Source organism: Pleurodeles waltl, chromosome 5, assembly GCF_031143425.1.
Source record: "Pleurodeles waltl isolate 20211129_DDA chromosome 5, aPleWal1.hap1.20221129, whole genome shotgun sequence".
NCBI lineage: Eukaryota > Metazoa > Chordata > Amphibia > Caudata > Salamandridae > Pleurodeles > Pleurodeles waltl.
Window position 1 is genome coordinate 680,698,212 of NC_090444.1, and position 20,003 is coordinate 680,718,214.

Here is a 20,003-nt window from a genome sequence, read left to right on the forward strand (position 1 = left end):
ATAACAATAAGCATGAAGTATGAATTGACACATAATGTAGGCAGGAAATAGTATTGGTTGCACTCATATAGGTATGGTATTGTCCTAGTTGAATGGACAATATACAGGGGTTAAGGGATGAGCAGCCTACCCACTTACCTTCTCAACAACGAATACATTAGGACAAAAGGTACTTGTACACATGTAAATGTATTTTCATAAAATGTCAATGTATTATTGTCACTGTGATTCTCACAATGTAGGATGTCTACACTGCTCAAACTTCATATTTCCCAATGTATGAACCTGACATGACAATGGGGATACCTCCTCAAACCTCATAGGGAGTGTAATGAGTTGGCCATACCAAAAGCCTGATTGGGATGACAGCTTCACATGAAATGTTCATCAATTTCAGGACACAGGATTACTTGGCCCTGTTACTTATCTGTCAGACCCAATGTTGCACATAGCGCTAGATCCAGTGAAATAGGACTGGTCAGAGACCAAAGAGCTATAAAACTTACCATTTGCGTAAATGTAGTTGGGGACACTAGGTGGGAAGGATGACACAGCAGGTTACAAATATGTGTGGCTGAGTAGAGTTACACATATGACACAGTCACATGTGCATCTACACATGCAGTCATACTATTTGGTTTACATAGGTGATTAACATGTCCCTATACACAATACAATGGCCACATCTGTGTTTGTATGTTGGCAACTGTAGTACCATGTCTTCCAAGTAGACACTATACCTGTAGCACTTACCACATTGTCACAGCTGCAATACTTAGACATCATACACTTAACTTGCAGAGGTAAGTACATGGGTTCTATCTGTCCTTACCCCCTTGTGGCTGCTGTGCTGCCCTCAAACACCCATCCACCGCAGGGTATGCCACTGCCAAAATGCAGGCCTTTGGGGGGGGGGGTCAAGGTCCAATGGGCACACCTCCCGCATTGGGAAGACATCCCCAGCTGAGCCTCTGTGGTCTTCTGCACCCAGCGTTTCAGGTCATCCCACTGCTTTCTACAGTGGGTGCCCCGCTGGCTGTGGATCTCCAAGATTCGCACTTGCTTCATGATGGCAAATTCTCTTCTTCTGATGGGCGTTGACCTGCATGGATAACACAGACAAAAAGAAAAAGTCATGTCCACATGTACTATACCAATAGTAGTGGACAGTACACTTCACTGACAGCAAGTAGGCAACAATTCCCACCCTCTCAAATCATTTCAGGTGCACCATCATACACCACACCTATCACACATTAGCATGGCATTGGACTCACCTGCTCCTCTGGGGCACCATATAGCTGTTCATACAGGGGTAGGACCTCCTTCACGAGCTTATCCAGCTCTTTAGTAGTGAATACTGCGGCCCTATCACCTTCAGGACCTGGCAAGATAGCTCCTATAGGCAGTACACAGCAGCTCAGGTAGTGGAGGTCTTGCTGGCAGTAGTGTCTGGAGTCAAGTTAGCAATACTGCAGAAGATGGTGGTCACATTTGCCATGTATATGACCATCACCTGTGGCAGACATCCCCATTGGCCTAAGTCTACCAAAGGTAGCAATGTCTTCCAATGGCAATTTCTACTGCAGTTGTGACCGCCTACCGCCATGACGACTTCCACCGGCCGACTTAGGTCACTTCTACATGTCCAGTACAGTAGGTCAGGCAATTTTAAGCACATTTAATGTATGGTAGAGTTTTATAATCCACGTCATAAACTATACCCCATTTTGTGCAGTACATCTGTAGGTACTGTCTTGATGTTTAGTTGTCTATTTGTGCATCTGTGCAGTAAATGCTGTGTTACTGGAGGAGATGTGGTGATAGTAACGTACACCTATTCTGAGGTTCCTATGTGCTTTGAAAATGTAGATCATGTGCAGCAATATGTGTAAGACATGTCAAATTGGTTGGACTTAGAAACATATACAGTAACAGATCACTCTGTATGTGTAGCTCAATAGCTATTTGAGGGAATGTGCACCAAGGAGGGTGTCATTGGATGCATATCTATGTGCTGTACTGTAGATATCAGAGTTTGTAACCGACCTCAACAGCAGATATGTGTGAGTTGTTTATTTAACTTTACAAGATGTCTGCAAGCTGCATTTCACATACTATGTTGACATTTTTTCACATAGTTATCCTGCCATCAGGAGAGGATGAAAACAACCAGTGTTCAGTCCACTAGTAGACCTGCACACCAAAGAGGACAGACATTGTATCCAGACATATTGGCTAAATCGTCATACTATCATTGATCTCTGTGATCAATTGGAGCCAGATCTGATGCCTGCCATTCACAATCCCTATAGCATACCTCCGATTGTTCAGATCTTATTGGTGCTACATTTCCTGGCCACTGGGTCCATTCAGAATATAGTGGCCCTAACTGTAGGAATGTCTCATCCCATGTTCAGTCTGGTTTTGAGGGATGTATGCATTGTTGAAACACCTGGACAGCTACATCAAGTTTCCCCAATATGCAGATTTGGCTTGTGTGAAGGCAGAATTTTATGCTTTGGGACACATTCCACATGTGGTTGGAACAATAGATGGCACCCATGTAGCCTAGGTTCCCCCCAGTGCCAATGAAAAGGTATATAGGAACATGAAAAACTACTACTCCCTAAGCATTGAAGAGGTGTGTCTGGCAGACCAGTACATTTCACAAGTTAGTGCAAAGTATCCAGGATCAGTCCATGATTCCTTCATCATGTGGAACAGCAATGTCCCACAGCTGATGGCATGACTCCACACAGAGAGGGCCTGGTTGGTTTGTAAGTTACAATTGAAATGTGTGTGTACATTGTATGTCTACTGCCATCATAGTGTTGCATGTCCCACATATACGTGTGTGTTGTTCTACAAATTTGTTCACAGGTGGCTTTGGTTATCCAAACCATCATTGGTTGTTGACACCAGTGAGGTACCCAACCACTCCAAGTAAAGTCTGCTACAATGAGACCCACAGGAGGACAAGGTGTCTTGTTGAGCGGACTTTTGAGCTGCTTAATGCAAGATTTAGGTGCTTGGACATATCAGGAGCAGCCCTCCTCTACTCACCCAACAAGGTATCTTAAATAATAGTTGCCTGCTGCATACTCCACAATCTTGCCCTGAGATGACAGATACCTTTTATACCAGATGAGGGGGAGCCAGCAGATTTTGAGGGTGAAAATGCATATTTGCCAATGATGAAGAGCTAGAAGAAGATGAAGCAGGAGAATCTAGGGCAGATCTCACTAATCAGTACTTCAACTGACTAAAAGGTATGTGAAGTAGAGGTAATGTTGTGATATAATTTTGCAACCTGGAGTAGATGGGCAGCATGTCACCACCTTTCTTGTATTATTTGAGGGGTTGTAGATAGCTCCAATGCCTATGAGTGAGCTGTGCATGCAAACTGAAAATATGTATTGTGTATAGGACAGAGTGGTCTACAGTATCATGTATTGTTATAGCAGATACAAAGTTACACTTGTGGACATGTCTTCTCTGATTTGAGGAGTGTATTTTTCTATGCTGCATCCCTTTTCTCTTTCAATCATAGATTTACCTAGATCCGGTTTGGCTCATCCACCTTGGCAAATGACAGACAGTGTCAGAAGCAGATGGGAATTGCAGACAAACATGAGAAGTGGACTTGGCTGAAACCAGGTACTATAACTCTTGATTATGTGGAGTGTAACTAACATTGTTAGACGATCAGGATGTTGGGAGGGGAGTTTTTTCCCGTCAAGTTCACCTACATGGTACAGGAGGTTGTCAAATGCTGTAATTTGTGATTAGATGTGTGTCCGGCTCCAGTGTAAATGTAAGACCATAGCCTTTCAAAATAAAATGGTTTCAGTTGTATTTATCTACCCTGAACCTAGCTGTCAGTGTATTCCTACTTTGCAGACCAATGTGCCTGTCACTGTGAACTGACATAGGTGAGTGACAAGCCTACAGGTAAGTGACCAATGTAAGTGAAAGGTTCTACAACTGGGTACATCTGTACTGTGGAATATGTATATTTGAAAAGCTATGGTATGGATCTGTGAAATGGCTTTATCAGGTGGTACAAAGAACCAATCTGTGTGCCTCCTGCCTTGTTGGTAGAGTACCATGACCATAACTTCTGTAATGTGTGGTCTAGCATTGTGTTACACCTTAGCAAACATCCTGATGCTACTCTCAGTCATGCTCTTTGTGCTGTTGGCATATCTATTATTGATGGTGTGTAGCTGTAGTTTGCAACTTTTTTGGAATCTGTCCTGTTACAATATGATGAGTCTCCCATTGATGGAGTTCATGTTTGATGTCCATAACAATGGATGTACAAAACTGAGGTGCATAACTATTGTACTTGAATGATAAATGTGGACGTCCACATTTGTGGGCGGTTCTTCAGCTACAGAGGGTGGGGTGTCTGATGCATGTCCTTCCCCTGGCAAGGCCGTTATTCCACTGGCAGCCACAGATGTAAAAAGGCCAAATATTTAATTGTTATTGGAAGGGGCCAGATGTTGGGTACAAGCCTACTAAGTGTGATATTCATGTCTCTCAGCATCACTGCAATGGAACCCAAGTGGAAATTTTATGGCTGCCACTATTACATGACTTCCTGGTGGTTGTCTCTTTGCAGCTTTTGTATTTCCTCCAACATGGTGATTACTTGGCCCATCATGCTGTGGGAACATTGGTAGGCTCCCAAGACTTGGGAGATGGTTTCCTAGTCAGTATTGTCCTTTTGATACCCCATCCTCTGGCCCACAGCATCCCTCCCATGCACCCTACCCCAAGTGCCTACTCCCATTGGTGGCAAATCCATCATTGTCAGGGGTGACAAGGTGAGACTCAGGCACCTGTACTGTGGGACACACAATGGATGAAACAGTCCTTGCAACACAGGTTTGGGGGTGAATGGGTGCCTGTGATGTAGATGCAACAGGGCTGGGGGGAGTTGATGTGAAGAGGGTGAGGCTGACAATTGTTGACTGAGCAGGTGTCCCAGATGGGCCAGGTTCTTCGTAAGTGTCTAAACATCCAGAGTTGTTGTCCTCACTGGGGCCTTCATCCAGAGGGGTGGTAACAGTCTCTGGTATCTGTCCATGGTGACAATGGCAAGGTTACCTGTGGTGGGAGTGAAAGTCAGAGTTCAGGTTAAAATGGGGGTTTTGTTAGCAGTTATGCTGTAGTGTGGGTAGTTTTACGTATCCTTTGCGCGTTAGCTTCAGGCTTTAGGCCTTTGTGCACTTTGCCCTGGATGTATTTTATTCATTTGCTTGCAGCTTACAGCCTCTGTGCACTTTGCTCTAAATGCTTTTTATTAGGCTTTGTACTGTTACTTTTCAAATAGCCAGTTCTACGGTCTTGTTTTTTATTCATATCACACTGTTTAGCCTACTTCAGCACTGGAGTTCTCCATAATACATTCCTGTTCACTCTGTGCTTCAGTCAAGGATACAGTCTGGTACATTGCCGATAGACGTGGTAGGAGTTTAGTCTTTGGCATTCCTGCGTAGGGACATTTTGTGATCATGCTGACATGTTAGTTATAAAATCACTTCCTTGTCCCACTACAAGCAAGAGGGAGATTCCGACCAGGGAACCACAACTAGACGCTGACTGCCTCGTTGCAGATGCTGAACCAAGATCACAGGCCTTTGCTCAGGTATGAGGGCTGATGTCTCCCCAGTGATTCAGAAAGGCAAGCTAGAAGCTTAACATGCTGTGCTCTAAATAGAACAAGCAGAGGGAGAGTAGAAACTATTAGACACAATGATAGCTTTGTTCTTATGTTTTACTCTCCTGGTGACTATTTCAATCCTACTGTGTTGTATGGTTCTGGTTATTGCGGCTCACGCCTTATTATCTAAAATACAGTTGTTTTATTAAAACATTATATAAAACTTATACTGCCTTTGTCATTTGTATATGAGATCATACTGTAAATGAGAGAGTTGGTTTGGATCTGAGTGACCACGACTTCCCTGAGAAGTTCCAAAGATGTCATGTGCTCGGCTGCCCAATCATCTCTTCCCCTTGGGAGAAATGAGGCACTGCTAGTTAGCCGGAGCAAGAACCGGATTTAGGGTGACAGAGTTCTTTACACGTGGGTCAGACTCAGTCCCCCACACCGTTATCGATCCTGCTGCCTAGAAATCCAGTAGTCTCATTTAGGATAATGAGAGCCCACGCGACATGGCGCCGCCAACGATTGGTCTGGCTCTAATATTTGGGTCCGGCTCACTCTCTCGGTCTCATATATATTTTGACTACTTGGTTCCGTAAGCGGAGACGTCCGTGGGGCTGAGGATTTCCGCCGCCACGGGATAGGTACATCCTATTGCTTAGTGGTTGGTTGTTCAAGCTTGAACTTTGAAAGGAAAAACCCCGATATTGGTGTGCCTTCTCTGACCTAGTGCTGTTTTTTACAAATGGCGAATCCTAATGTAGTGAATATAGCAATCAACATGCGACAACCGCTCACAGGACATCTAGTAGTACATGGACTGACAGTCCAGGGGGGGTCCGGTCACTTTTGTGGTGGATGCCCATGCAGCCTATAGAACAGAACTTTTTTATTCTTGGGTCGTATTTCCGGCGGTTGATGGGGGTACAAACACTTTTCATGAATACACTGTTGCGTATGTCCCTGGACAATACAGGGCTTATGCATATTTAGAGATACCTTTATCTTATCAAGAACACCATAATTGGCTTGATGGCGCCCTCCACACACAGTAGCGCAAGTTAGGTTAGGTCCACTGAGTAATGATGATCCTACCTGGCCTTTATTAGCTACATATACACCTCATCCTGCGGCTGCTCAATTGACAGTGGTTGAAGTTCGTCATTTATATACAGACTTAACGGCTACATATAGACGATTAGTTCAGTTTGTAATGCAGACACTAAATACAAACGCAGCGCGTGCTGCTCCGGCGCACCCACAAGCAGTGGTTCCAGGTATTAATCCTGCCACTGTACACTCAGTTATGGGTAAAATACCGGCTAAACGTGAGGAGACTCCATTTTGGCTGGCACAAAAAATTAATACGCTGGAAGCAGTATTTCCCCATACGGGACCTCAGGATAAACATAGAAAATTGACAATGTGTTTGCCGTATGGGATGGTTCCTCCGGTGGACCTTTGTAATACCTGGGGCACGGTGTTTGCCGCGCTCTACACTACGGCACACAATACACCGACATTAGCTAATTTACCGGAGGTGCTTAAACAAATTCAAGATGAATATGGGGCTGCCCCTGTCTTAGATTTGGGCATGCAGTTAATGGGCAATTTTGCCGCAGTTTCTTCTATTATTTTGAGTAATCTCAAGGTAGAGGCAGTAGCACTAGCAGTGCAAATGCGTCTTCGGGACGTTCCGCAGATTAATCAGGAGCGGGAGCTTCCGAGAATAATAGCAGAGACATATTCCAGTATTGGTCGCAATAGCCTAGGGGCTAGACCGCAAAAACCCCAATTACAGGGTAAAAATAATAAAGATAATGCTAAACAACAGCAACCTGAGGGTACTAAAAAGCGCTGGGAAAAGAAACAGCAAACACCTAAGAAAGATGGGGGACAGTCTCCGCAACCGGAGACCCCGCAGAATAGGTATAATCTCAGGAATAGGGATAATTTGAAGACGCCTGACAGATATCAATATACTGATACAAGCCAATCTCGTTCCTTTCAGGACTCCTCAGAGAAGAGAAGTGAGAGAGGTGGGCGGTCAGAGTGGAGAACCGAGTACGTGAAACCAAGACAGGATTCACAACGCTCAACGGAGGTTTCTATTAAACAAGAAGATAAACCACTGCAACAAAAACAGCAATTTAAGAAGAAGAAAGTGGCAGCAGTCTCAGTTAGACATGCCGCTCAAGAAGAGAGTTCTCTTGACGAACAAGACATGGGCGTTGGCACTGTTAGACAGTGCGGCAGAGGTCACAATAGTTCGCCGGAGTCTTCTAGAGCTTCTGGAGGTGAAAGCAACTGATGACTTCATACAAGTCGAAACGGCGGATATGCGAGTCTCTGATCCTGATAGAGTATATAACGTGACTCTGCAATTAGAAGAGGACATTGACCGCATTGTACACGCCATCTTTTGGGACCATATGGTAAAATCATATGACGTTCTGCTGGCCGAACAAGATTGGCCGCCTGACTTTGTTCGTGACTGTCCAGTGGGGGAAGAGGTTATTACACCTTCCTTCTCACCACTTGTTCCGAGAGAACTAGCGGAGTCCTATAGTAAATTATGGGCTCTTGCACAGGCCCCCGCTCTATATAGAAATAATGTGGGGTGGGATAGACAATCCCCTTATCATGTAATTCCGATAAAGGGCGAACTTCAGCCGCAGCCGCAGTATCCTATCAAATTTGAAGCAAGGGCATCGGTTAGGACTATTCTTACACAATTTGAGTACCTGGGTGTAATTGAGCCCTGTGTCTCGCCGATAAATAATCCCTTATTTCCGGTTGCTAAGCCGGACCATTCATATAGGATAGTGGTGGATTACAGACATTTAAATGGTCATAAACGCACATATGCAATACAGAATTCACATAGCGCAGCGCTTATGAATAATATAGTGCGTAAAAAATACAAAACAACGTTAGATATCTCTAATGGATTTTTCTGCCACAATATAGCGCCCGAAAGTTGGGACTATACCAGTTTCAGTGCGTTTGGCTCTCAGAAAAAGTTTTGTCGTTTGCCTCAGGGGTATAAGAATAGCTCAGGACTATTTTCGGCTCGTGTAACTGAAATTCTGCACGAGTTGGACCCTGAAGCGTTATCATATGTTGATGACATATATTTGACAGACGATGAGATTCTGCAACATCTAAGGCGTGTATCACGCATTGTTGTGGGGTTTGCTAAAATTGGCTATAAGTTTAATTTTAAGAAATCGAAGATTGCCTTCCTCAGCGTCATTTTCCTGGGATATGAGTTGTCAAGAGAGGGCAGGAGCTTAGCGCCACATTTTTTGGAAAAATTTGCTCAATTGCAGCCTCCTAATACGGTTCGGAAGCTCCAGTCATTGTTGGGGTTTCTGAATTTTGGCAGAACTTACATTCCTGATTATGCTACGCGTATAAAACCCTTATACGAGTTGATTCGTCTGAATTTTTCGAGTAGATTTTGGACGATTGAGCATACACACATACTACGAGATTTGCAGACTGATCTCTTAGCAGTTAAACACTTACACACACGGGACAATAAGACACATTTGGTCATCAGGGTGATACCTGGGGCTGTTGGGTTTACGTATGTCACCTTTAATGAGGGTGAGACAATCCCGATTGCATACAAGTCCCACTTGTATTCTGCTGCAGAACAATGATTTGCACAGACTGAGAAAATACTCACTGCAGTACAGATGGCTTTGATTAAAGAAAGACCGCTTGCCCAGGGACAACGCATCATTGTTGTTTCCCCGATTCCGGCCTTAGAGGCTGTTACAAAAGCAAGTGTTCCTAATTCGAAAGCTTTACACCCGCGAAGGATACAATGGGCTACGTCTTTGACAGCCACTGATGTAGATTACATATTTGACCCCAAACTGCAGACTCAAGAATTTCTTCAATATGAAATGGAGTACCCAGTTCCTGCTGGCACATTGCCTATTGACCAATATCAAGTGGTCATGTATACCGATGGCTCTGCGCAACCAGCGGTTGGGACTAAACAACAATATTCTGCTGCATGTGCGGTGGTGAGCGGCACTATGGAGGGTGAAGTGTTCTGCCCCCGACATACTTATACAAAACCTTGGGAGATTTCACAGCACAGCTGGCTGAGCTCAAAGCTCTATTGTTAGCGTTGGAACACGCGGATCCGGCGATTTTAACCTTGCTGGTCTGTGACTCCTACTACTGTGTACAGTCTTTCAATGAATATTTACACTATTGGAAGTTAAATGGGTTCAGAGATTCTAAAGGCAACGCCATTAAACACAAATTGTTGTGGGGTAAGGTTGCGGATTTGAAGAAACGCTTCCTAAGGTCCATGTTGTGCATACACTTGGACACCAGCGCGTTGGGATACACGTTGCTGGGAATACTTTGGCTGATGAAGCCGCGAAGTCGGCAGTGGCTGTCGCCACTGTGGCCGCAGTGACTCGTTCGAGTTCCAAACCAGACACAGAGATTTCGGCTGCCATTAAAGCTACGGCTGATGGCACGCCATTTCCTAAAGGATTTCCTTCTAAATATAGTTACTGCTTGAGTAGTGCGCTGAATGCTGTTGTTAATATTCCAGGCATTGGTGTACGTGAAATACCTAATAAAGTTGAGAGACCTCGATTAATTTCTGCAGCACATGAGGGGGCGGCATCTGCACATGCTGGTGTGGCTGCCACTATTTTGCTTTTACAGGCTCGTTACTGGTGGCCTGGTCTCTATAAAGAGACAAAGCAATATGTCCTTTGTTGTGACGTTTGTCAACAAATTAAAGCTTCGTCGGCTAGACGCCCGCAGCAGACGCCCCTTCTGATTTCAAATAAACCTTTACAGTGTGTGTACTTGGATCATTGCGGCCCGCTGACCCCAGACAGTGCATACAAATATATTTTGGTTGCTGTAGATTCGTGCTCCAGATTTGTGTGGGTCTGGCCACAACGCTCGGCTGACGCTCAGACTGTTATTAAAGATTTGCACATCTTTGTCGATACATTTGCAGTTGCGGCTTTTCATTCGGACCAGGGCCCTGCTTTTGCCTCTAAGGCATTCAGGGACACCATGGCTTCGTTGGGGGTCCAACTCCAATTCTCGTCTCCATTTCATCCCGAGGGAAATTCTGTCGTGGAGCGTTTAAATCGTGATTTAAAGCAATCCTTAACAGCCAGAGTTATAGGTCAGGTCGTAGTTGGCTAGCCCACCTGTATGGAGTACAGAGAGCACTTAATAACTTGCCTAGAAGGTCACTGGGGGGTTGTACTTCATATGAGTGCCTGTTCGGAACACGGATGTATGTTCCTGATCTAGATGGTCCTAGTGTGGAGGCGGCAGATACGCCCTTTGACATAAATGATCGTGTCACTGTTTTGCAGGATTTACAACAATTCTGTGAAGATAACTCTTCTGCAAGTGCTGCCTCCTCAGGAATTAAGGATGAGCCAGTAACTCCTACTGGTTGGATACCCAGGATTGTGGATCTAGCGCGTGAAAAGGTCGCAGTAAAGAAAGAATTTGGTCCTTCTTATCGAGCACCTGTCCCTGTGTTAGGGGTAAGCGGCACGAGAACTGTGATTTTACCGCCGCTGCAAGGGGCCAAAGGAAATCGCTTTGTTTCCATTGATAATGTCAAGTTACAACATGTGGCAGATTCTGCACAGCAGACAAAGAGGGACACCCAGTAGTTCCGGAATCCCTCTCACTACTGGGGAAGAAGTCCCGCTGCAGGTGATTTACACTGATGCTGTTTCCTCTCCGAGCTTGGGGAGGGTGGAAGATGATCTTACGACTGTTCCACAGACAACGATTAATTTGGAATCTTTTGATCAAGTTGCTGTACGTTCTACTGATGTTTCTGAACATGTAGTTTATAGTGTACCAAGGAGAGAGCCTCCATCTGCTTCTTTGTTCACAGTTGCACCTTTTGCAAGAACTGCCTCTGGCTGCTTCAACGACACTGATGATGCTGTGTCAGGCTCCTCGTCCTCATTGTCTTCAGTCCGAGGTCCACGTAAGCTGTTGTGTTGGCTTAAACGCACATATTTTGTTTTTCCTTGGAACTATTTGTGGCTTTTTATAGCTGTTATGACTATTTTTTTGTGTTTGGGATTTGTGGTTACTTCTTTTCTAGTAATACATGGTCATTTTCTTCCTGAACAATCTGACTTTGAGCACGTGGAGACTGTGTTAAAACCACATTTTTCGTCTCATATGGTTCGAAGAGACTTGTCCAATGTAAAAATTTCTGCAATACCGATTCCGGATGGAATTGTGTGGGATAAAGTAATGTTTGATATATATGGTCCCACTGAATTGATTCAAATACCGCATGTCCTCAAGTTATCAATGAATGATATTGTTATACCAGGCATTGTTTCTGATGTGAAGACAGTAGATTCTATGCTGACAGACTTGCAATATTACACTGTCTATGACGATGAAGATGCTTACCTATTTAGAGATAATCATGGTGACATGTTTTGCTACAACTATTATGGACACCACTTTATTCATAAAGCAAGTAGCCCTAAGTCCATATTTGATTATGTGCAATGGGAACATTGCCCGACTCCTCCACAAGGGAGTTCGAAAACGTATTATGATAAATTTGCATATTTTTCTGGGCATAATCAACGAAATGCTAAGTCTTACTATTTCAAAGTTACTCTGTATGCTAATAAGCAAATGTTATTGACCGATACAAAATTACTGTATTCGAATTTGTTTGTATCTAAACTTTCGGTTGAGGGGTATGAATACTGGTTTAAGACTGTTGACTTAAAAAGTGTCTGGGGAACGAAAAATTGGCAGATGCAAGGCAGGGACACATTATTTAGAGCATGTATTATCCCTGTGCAGATGATTTTCCTCAATGACACAGTACAACAGACTAGCTGTTTGGGCTTGGCAACGATTAGAGAGTTAAATTTGCCTAGTATACCTGTCCCTTCCAAATTGAACAATTGGCAGCGCTATGTAAATGCTATGTTTAGTGAATTTACACATTGGGTCCAGAATGGTACGCTTAACACTTCATTGGTACATCCGGGCGGGTAGTTATTATGGCCTGTAGACACTAATAAGTGTCATCAACGTTTTGTCACCGGTTCAGGGGGGTTCAGGACTAGTAGGGCAGACCCTTGTTACATTTCACCAGAACATGCTGATATCATAACTACATACAGCGTGGAAAGCTTTGTCAGCAATGGTTGAAGTCATCCACGCTGGATGCAGTTAAATCACATCTCACGTTACTGTCTAATGATACTGACTTACAAGATTTTTTGTCAGGACCTAAGGTACCACGGAAGAAAAGATTTTTATACGAAGTATATAATTAAATTTGAAAGCTTTCACAACAGGAGGCAGCGGCCCGGTTGAGGCAAATTGATCAGGAAAACCTGATGCAGGCTTTGTCTGTTGTGGATAATGGCATGCATACCCTTTCTGACCGTGTTTACACAATTGACAGCATTGTTTCCTCTGCTATAGACATTATTAAATCGGATATGTCCTCTTTATATCATGGGCAGAGTCAGACACGGTCCATCATGCAGCTGGGTTGGACTCTTCAGACCTTGAAGGCAGGTCGCGTTCCGTGGCAGCACATTCGTGCCAGAGAGATCTTTGTCTCCTTTAATTTAACTCATGAACAACAGCTGATGGCTAAAAAGGAAGCGACGTATGTCATGTTGAATATTGAAAAATTGGAGAAACGGCCTTTCACGGTTGCTGAGATTCCGTCAGCTGAATGGTTGATTCATGGGGTTATTAATCTGCCTATCTCCACTCTGCAATTTACTTCTTGTTTGAAGCACATTCCGGTGGGTAGATATGAACGGTTGGGAGACAGTTAGATACACGAGGTGTGGGAGCTTCCCTTTCTATACAGATGTATTAATGGTTTGAGGGAGGTTTTTCTTAGCGGTAGTGAATGCGAAACTTCTGTCAGCCATTCTATGGTTTGTAAACAGCTGTCCTTGCACGGAGCGTGTAACGCTTCGATTGCTAACTTAGCTTGTTATCTGAAGGGAGTTCCAGTCCCGGTTATTAAAAACACTTTCCAGGTGCTTTCTAATGGCAGTTACATTGTTCTTAATAGCGAACGCTGCTGTGGCACGCGTGCCGGAATAGTTTACGTTGTCGTTGTCACCAAGGCCGTCACGTGCTGCAGGAATGTGTTGTTTCCCCCCGCTCAAATTAGGGAGGTAGCGGACATCTGGCCTCATATTGCTACTTCCAAGGTTAATTTCGACAAGTTGAGTCGACTAAAGGCTTTAGTGTTTCAAAAGCATGTGGCCCTTACATCTGCTACCGAGACCTACGCACTTCAGGTGGCAAGGTCATCAGCGGAAATACAATGCCTTTTGAATACTAACTTTCCGAGTCACTTCTGTGAACTTGTGGGACGTATATTTAATGCGTCCAGCACTGCTGGAATTGCACATTTTTTCAAAGCCGTTGGTGTTGTTTTTGCTCACACCTTCTCTTCCATATTCGGTTTGATACCTTCAGCTATACACTCTATTTTCGGAAGCATTTTTGGGGGTTTCCCGATTACTTTGGCTTTATTGGCTGGAGTTTTGCTATTGTCTCTATTTTTTCGCAATGGCTGTCCCGCCATGACGAGATCCTATATTGCTGCTCCCATCAGCGCAGCTGTGTCGTGAACGCATGATGCAGCATTTTGGAGCAACACTCCTGGGACATTTGGAGTGTGACTGGTCTCTGTCATTCCGACCGATTTTGGATTGTGTGCAACCTGTGTTTCGGTGCCTTTGGTGCTCGTTTGAACATGCACTGGCTCTCTGTCTCTCACTGCAGCGCCCTCCAGTGGTCGATACTGATCTGTTGATGTTCCCGATTAGGGCTCATTCCCAGACTTGTGCACTACGGTTGCGTTTGCTTCGTGAGGCAGTTTATGAGATTTCCCTTCCTGGAGGAAGATGGTTTTGCCTCATTCATAGGCCCTGCACGGGGTGCCGCCCTGAATGTTTTTGGGGCTTTGGAACACACCTGCTCCATGGTACTTTGTGGCGTGGATCTTCCGATATTGACATATATCGAAGTGGAGGAGCTCCTACTTTCTATTGCTTCTGTCTAACAATTGGATTTTCTCTCCTGCAAAATTGACATTATATTGAAATGGGCTTTATCGTCACATGTTTCCTAAATTTATGACTTTGTTGTCTTCTGACCTTGTCGAAATATATATAGTTTTATGTATTGTTTATATCTGGGGCATACTTTTATATTATTGGAACCACTTGCTACCGACAAGGGGAGGGTGTAGAGTGGTTAGTTTTACGTATCCTTTGCGCGTTAGCTTCAGGCTTTAGGCCTTTGTGCACTTTGCCCTGGATGTATTTTATTCATTTGCTTGCAGCTTACAGCCTCTGTGCACTTTGCTCTAAATGCTTTATATTAGGCTTCGTACTGTTATTTTTCAAATAGCCAGTTCTACGGTCTTGTTTTTTATTCATATCACACTGTTTAGCCTACTTCAGCACTGGAGTTCTCCATAACACATTCCTGTTCACTCTGTGCTTCAGTCAAGGATACAGTCTGGTACATTGCCGATAGACGTGGTAGGAGTTTAGTCTTTGGCATTCCTGAGTAGGGACATTTTGTGATCACGCTGACATGTTAGTTATAAAATCACTTCCTTGTCCCAATACACGCAAGAGGGAGATTCCGACCAGGGAACCACAACTAGACGCTGACTGCCTCGTTGCAGATGCTGAACCAATATCACAGGCCTTTGCTCAGGTATGAGGGCTGATGTCTCCCCAGTGATTCAGAAAGGCAAGCTAGAAGCTTAACATGCTGTGCTCTAAATAGAACAAGCAGAGGGAGAGTAGAAACTATTAGACACAATGATAGCTTTGTTCTTATGTTTTACTCTCCTGGTGACTATTTCAATCCTACTGTGTTGTATGGTTCTGGTTATTGCGGCTCACGCCTTATTATCTAAAATACAGTTGTTTTATTAAAACATTATATAAAACTTATACTGCCTTTGTCATTTGTATATGAGATCATACTGTAAATGAGAGAGTTGGTTTGGATCTGAGTGACCACGACTTCCCTGAGAAGTTCCAAAGATGTCATGCGCTCGGCTACCCAATCATCTCTTCCCCTTGGGAGAAATGAGGCACTGCTAGTTCGCCAGAGCAAGAACCGGATTTAGGGTGACAGAGCTCTTTACACGTGGGTCAGACTCAGTCCCCCACACCGTTATTGATCCTGCTGCCTAGAAATCCAGTAGTCTCATTTAGGATAATGAGAGCCCACGCGACAATGCGAGATACAGACAGTGCCTTACCATGATCCCCAGCAATGACATTGACAGCTGCTGCACAATCTACCTTAGTACAACAGGGAACTCTGTAACTTCAATTCCATACACCATGTTTTATGCTGCTAAACTATGTTGGTAGTGATTGTACTGCTGATGGCATCTGATATTGCCTGATTATTGGCATGACTGTTTACCTCTGTTACTTGGTGAACTTTCTGGCATGATAGATGACACACATAAGAGCTGTACAATGCACATTGGTGTCCTTCTAGGAACACAGTATGTGAGTAAACAATTGACAATGACCTGTATCTGGATGTACTGCATGTGCATCCACTCAGCCATCTCACTTTCCAAACCAGTTGAGTATATTTCTAGCTTGGGACCTTTAATATGTGGCCATTATAAATGGGCACTCAGCTATAGCTGTGTTTTGCTTGGGATGCTAGTGTGAGTGAGCCATTGCATTACTGTCATTGTCATGTACCGTTTCACACTAGAGTAATCAAAATGGGTTAGGTAAAATATTAGTTTATTATGCATGACAAGTAATATTTGGTGCAGTGTACTGGTTTTGAAAATGTTGAGATAATGCATTCTGGGAGTTGTAGTGCTATAATTAGCCAGTACTTCACATGCCATTTCCAAAGGCTGTGGGGCCAGATGAGTTTAGAAGACATGTAGCATGCTAAAGAGGGGTATTAGGTGATGACTACCAGCTGGTGCCTGGATGCCATGGACCGTACCTTCCCCCTGAGGTCATTCCACCTATTTCTCATGTCCTCCCTTGTGCATGATTAACTGCCTACAGAATTTACCCTGTCGACTATCCTTTGCCACAACTCCATTCTCCTGGCAATAGATGTTTATTGGACCTGTGCTCCAAACAGATGTGGCTCTACCCTTTCAATTTCATTCACCATGACCGTCAACTCCTCATCAGCGAAACATGGGATTTTTTGTGGGGACATGATAGTGACTGTGAAGACGGTGTGGTTGTGTTCAAAGTGAAAGGGTGCAGAGTTAGGCAAAAGGTGCTGTGATGTGAGTGGATGAGGGGTGTTGTGGATTGTGTGTGGTAACAATGTGTGTGTTTTGGATGTTGTGTAGGTGTGTGATGTGTGCATAGTGAAGTGTAAATGGGTGCCTATTCATACTATTTTAAACTCTCTGGGATGTTGGTTGTTTGTGCTTGTGTGTGGCGTTTGGACTGCAAAGGATTGTGGTTTGTGTGGAGGTGTGTTATATAGTGCAGTGCTCAGGTGTGTCAGGTGTATTGATGTGTGTCAGATGTGGGGTATCAAAACTATCCAATGTATTATGGTGTTCTGACTGAAGTGAGTTGAGACTGCTGAGTTTTGCACCACCAATGGTTTTGCGCCATGGAAGGACTGCTGTTGTGATTGTAGATCATAATCTGCTGGGAGTTTTGTTGGGCTGGTGGTTCTGGTGGTGGGACCGCCTCTAGTTCTTCCTCCAGTGTCCTAATGATTTCAGGAATGTGGCTATTTTTTGGTAGACTTCACAGTGTGACTCTTAATACAGAGGTCGATTACTGCCAGCATAGCGGTCTTTTGACGGACGCCACTGCAGCGGCCTTGCCAAAAGCCTGCCAAACTCGTAATTAGGGCCAAAGTCCCATTCTGAGTGGAGACCTAGAAAAAAACAAAACTTTTTTCATCGAAAAGTAAAACAGTCCAATTTCAACATTTTTCTTCAAAAAAGTGACAAAGTCCATTCTTATTTGGGGACTCTGAACATTTTCAACTTTACTCAAAAGTTTAATTTTTTTCTGTCACGGAAAAGAATTCAACTTTTGTCAAAGTCGACATATTTGCCGACTCCCATGTCAGAATGGGACAATTTGAATTTTTGCATGAAAAGATAAACTTTTATCATCCAAAAAGTGAAAATGTCCAAATTCAACTTTTTTCTTCAAAAAGATGACAATGTTCCATTCTGAGTGGAGACTTAGAAAAAAAAGTAACTTTTTTCATTCAAAAAGTGAAAAAATCCAAATTCAAATGTGTTCTTCAAAAAAGTGACAAAGTCCCATTCTGAGTAGGGACTTAAAAGAACTTTTGACTTTTTTCAAAATTATATTTTTTTTCCAAGTCCCATCACATTCTGACATGGGACTTAGAAAAGAATGCAAGTTGATATGTTTACAGGCTCCAATGTGAGAATGGGACATTTTGATGTTTTGAATAAAAAGATCAACTTTTTTCATCCAAAACGTGAAAAACTGCAAATTCATCATTTTCTTAAAAAAAGTGACAGTTTCATTCTGAGTGGGGACTTAGAAAAAATGTCAACTTTTTTCATCCAAAAAGTGAATAAATCCAAATTCAAATGTTTTCTTCAAAAAAGTGACAAAGTCCCATTCTGAGTAGGGACTTAGCAAAAATGTCAACTTTTTTCATCCAAAAAGTGAAGAAGTACAAATTCATAATTTTCTTGAAAAAAGTGACAAAGTTCCATCCTTTGTGGGGGCTTAGAAAAAAAGTAAAATTTTTCATCCAAAAAGTGAAAAAATCCAAATTCAAATTTGTTCTTCAAAAAAAGTGACACAGTCCCATTCTGAGTGGGGAATTAGAGCAACTTTCTAAATTTTTCAAAAGGTGATTTTTTTAAGTCCCTGATAGGACTTAAAAAAGAATATAACTTTTGTCAAAGTTGAGATGTTTGTCAGCTCTCATGTCAGAATGAGACATTTTGCCTTTTTGTATGAAAATATCAACTTTTTGATCCAAAAAGTGAAAAAGTGCAAATTCATAATTTTCGTCTAAAAAGTGACAAAGCTCCTTTCTGAATGAGGGCTTAGAAAAAATGTCAACATTTTCACCCAAGACCTGCTAAAATCCCAAATTCAATGTTTTCTTCCAAAAAAAACTACAAAGTCCCATTCTCGGTGGAGACGTAAAAAGAATGATAACTTTTGTCATCCAAAAAGTGAAAAAGTGCAAATTAATTGTTTTATTCAACAAAAGTGACAAAGTCCCATTATGAGTGGGGACTTAGACATTTTTTTAAACTTTTTTATTCAATGCTGGACCTCCCCACCCCGACACCGCTGAGCACACCCACATCCCACCCTCCAAATAATGATGCACAAATCACCTTGGTGGACGGTGGAGGTTGGAAGACCATTGGCGGTGCCGAGCACCACGGGCGGCAAGTAGACATAACAGCAAGAAGTGCACACATTGGATAAGCTTGAAACCCACACACCTGACACACATTCATAACCCCATAAAACACTCTTAGACACACCCCACAATCCTTTGCAAGGAAACCAGGCCAAAGAAGACTGAGAGCACCAGAAGCAGACACAGAACGCCACAATACACAAGATGCACACCGAGCCATAGAAGAGCACCCTCACCGAATTTCCAGCCCAGACACCATTCACCACACTCACCATGTCACCCCCCAAACATTCACGCTTCACAGAAAGGGAGCTAAGGACCGTGGTGGATGAGATCCTGAAGGTGAAGTCACAAATATTCGGGCCGAGATGCAGCACACACCCATCACAAGGAAGATGGAGCTATGGCAGACCATTGTCAACGGGGTCAATGCAGTGGGACACCATCCAAGCACCAGGGACGACATCCGGAAGAGATGGAATGACCTGCGGGGGAAAGTCGGGGCATGGAATCAAGGCACCACATTGCAGTCCAGAAGACTGGGGGAGGACTGCCACCAACACCACCTGAAGACGCCGACTGGGAGGAAAAGGTACTGGCCATCCTGCACCCTGAGGGACTCACTGGAGGAATGGATTCAGGTAAGTTGTCCACATTTATCCCACATACATCGTACATGTAATGTATGCACCACCCCACCCACACCCACCAGGGACCAATATCCCACCCAGGCAACAGCCACTGAATCCCCCCCTGCATGACCACAAACCCACTAAGAGGCCCACATCTCTCCCCCTGTGCATAGCCACCTACTCCTGAAAGGATCTACAATGGAACAACACCCCTCCAATGCAACCCCACAGCCTAAGCAAAA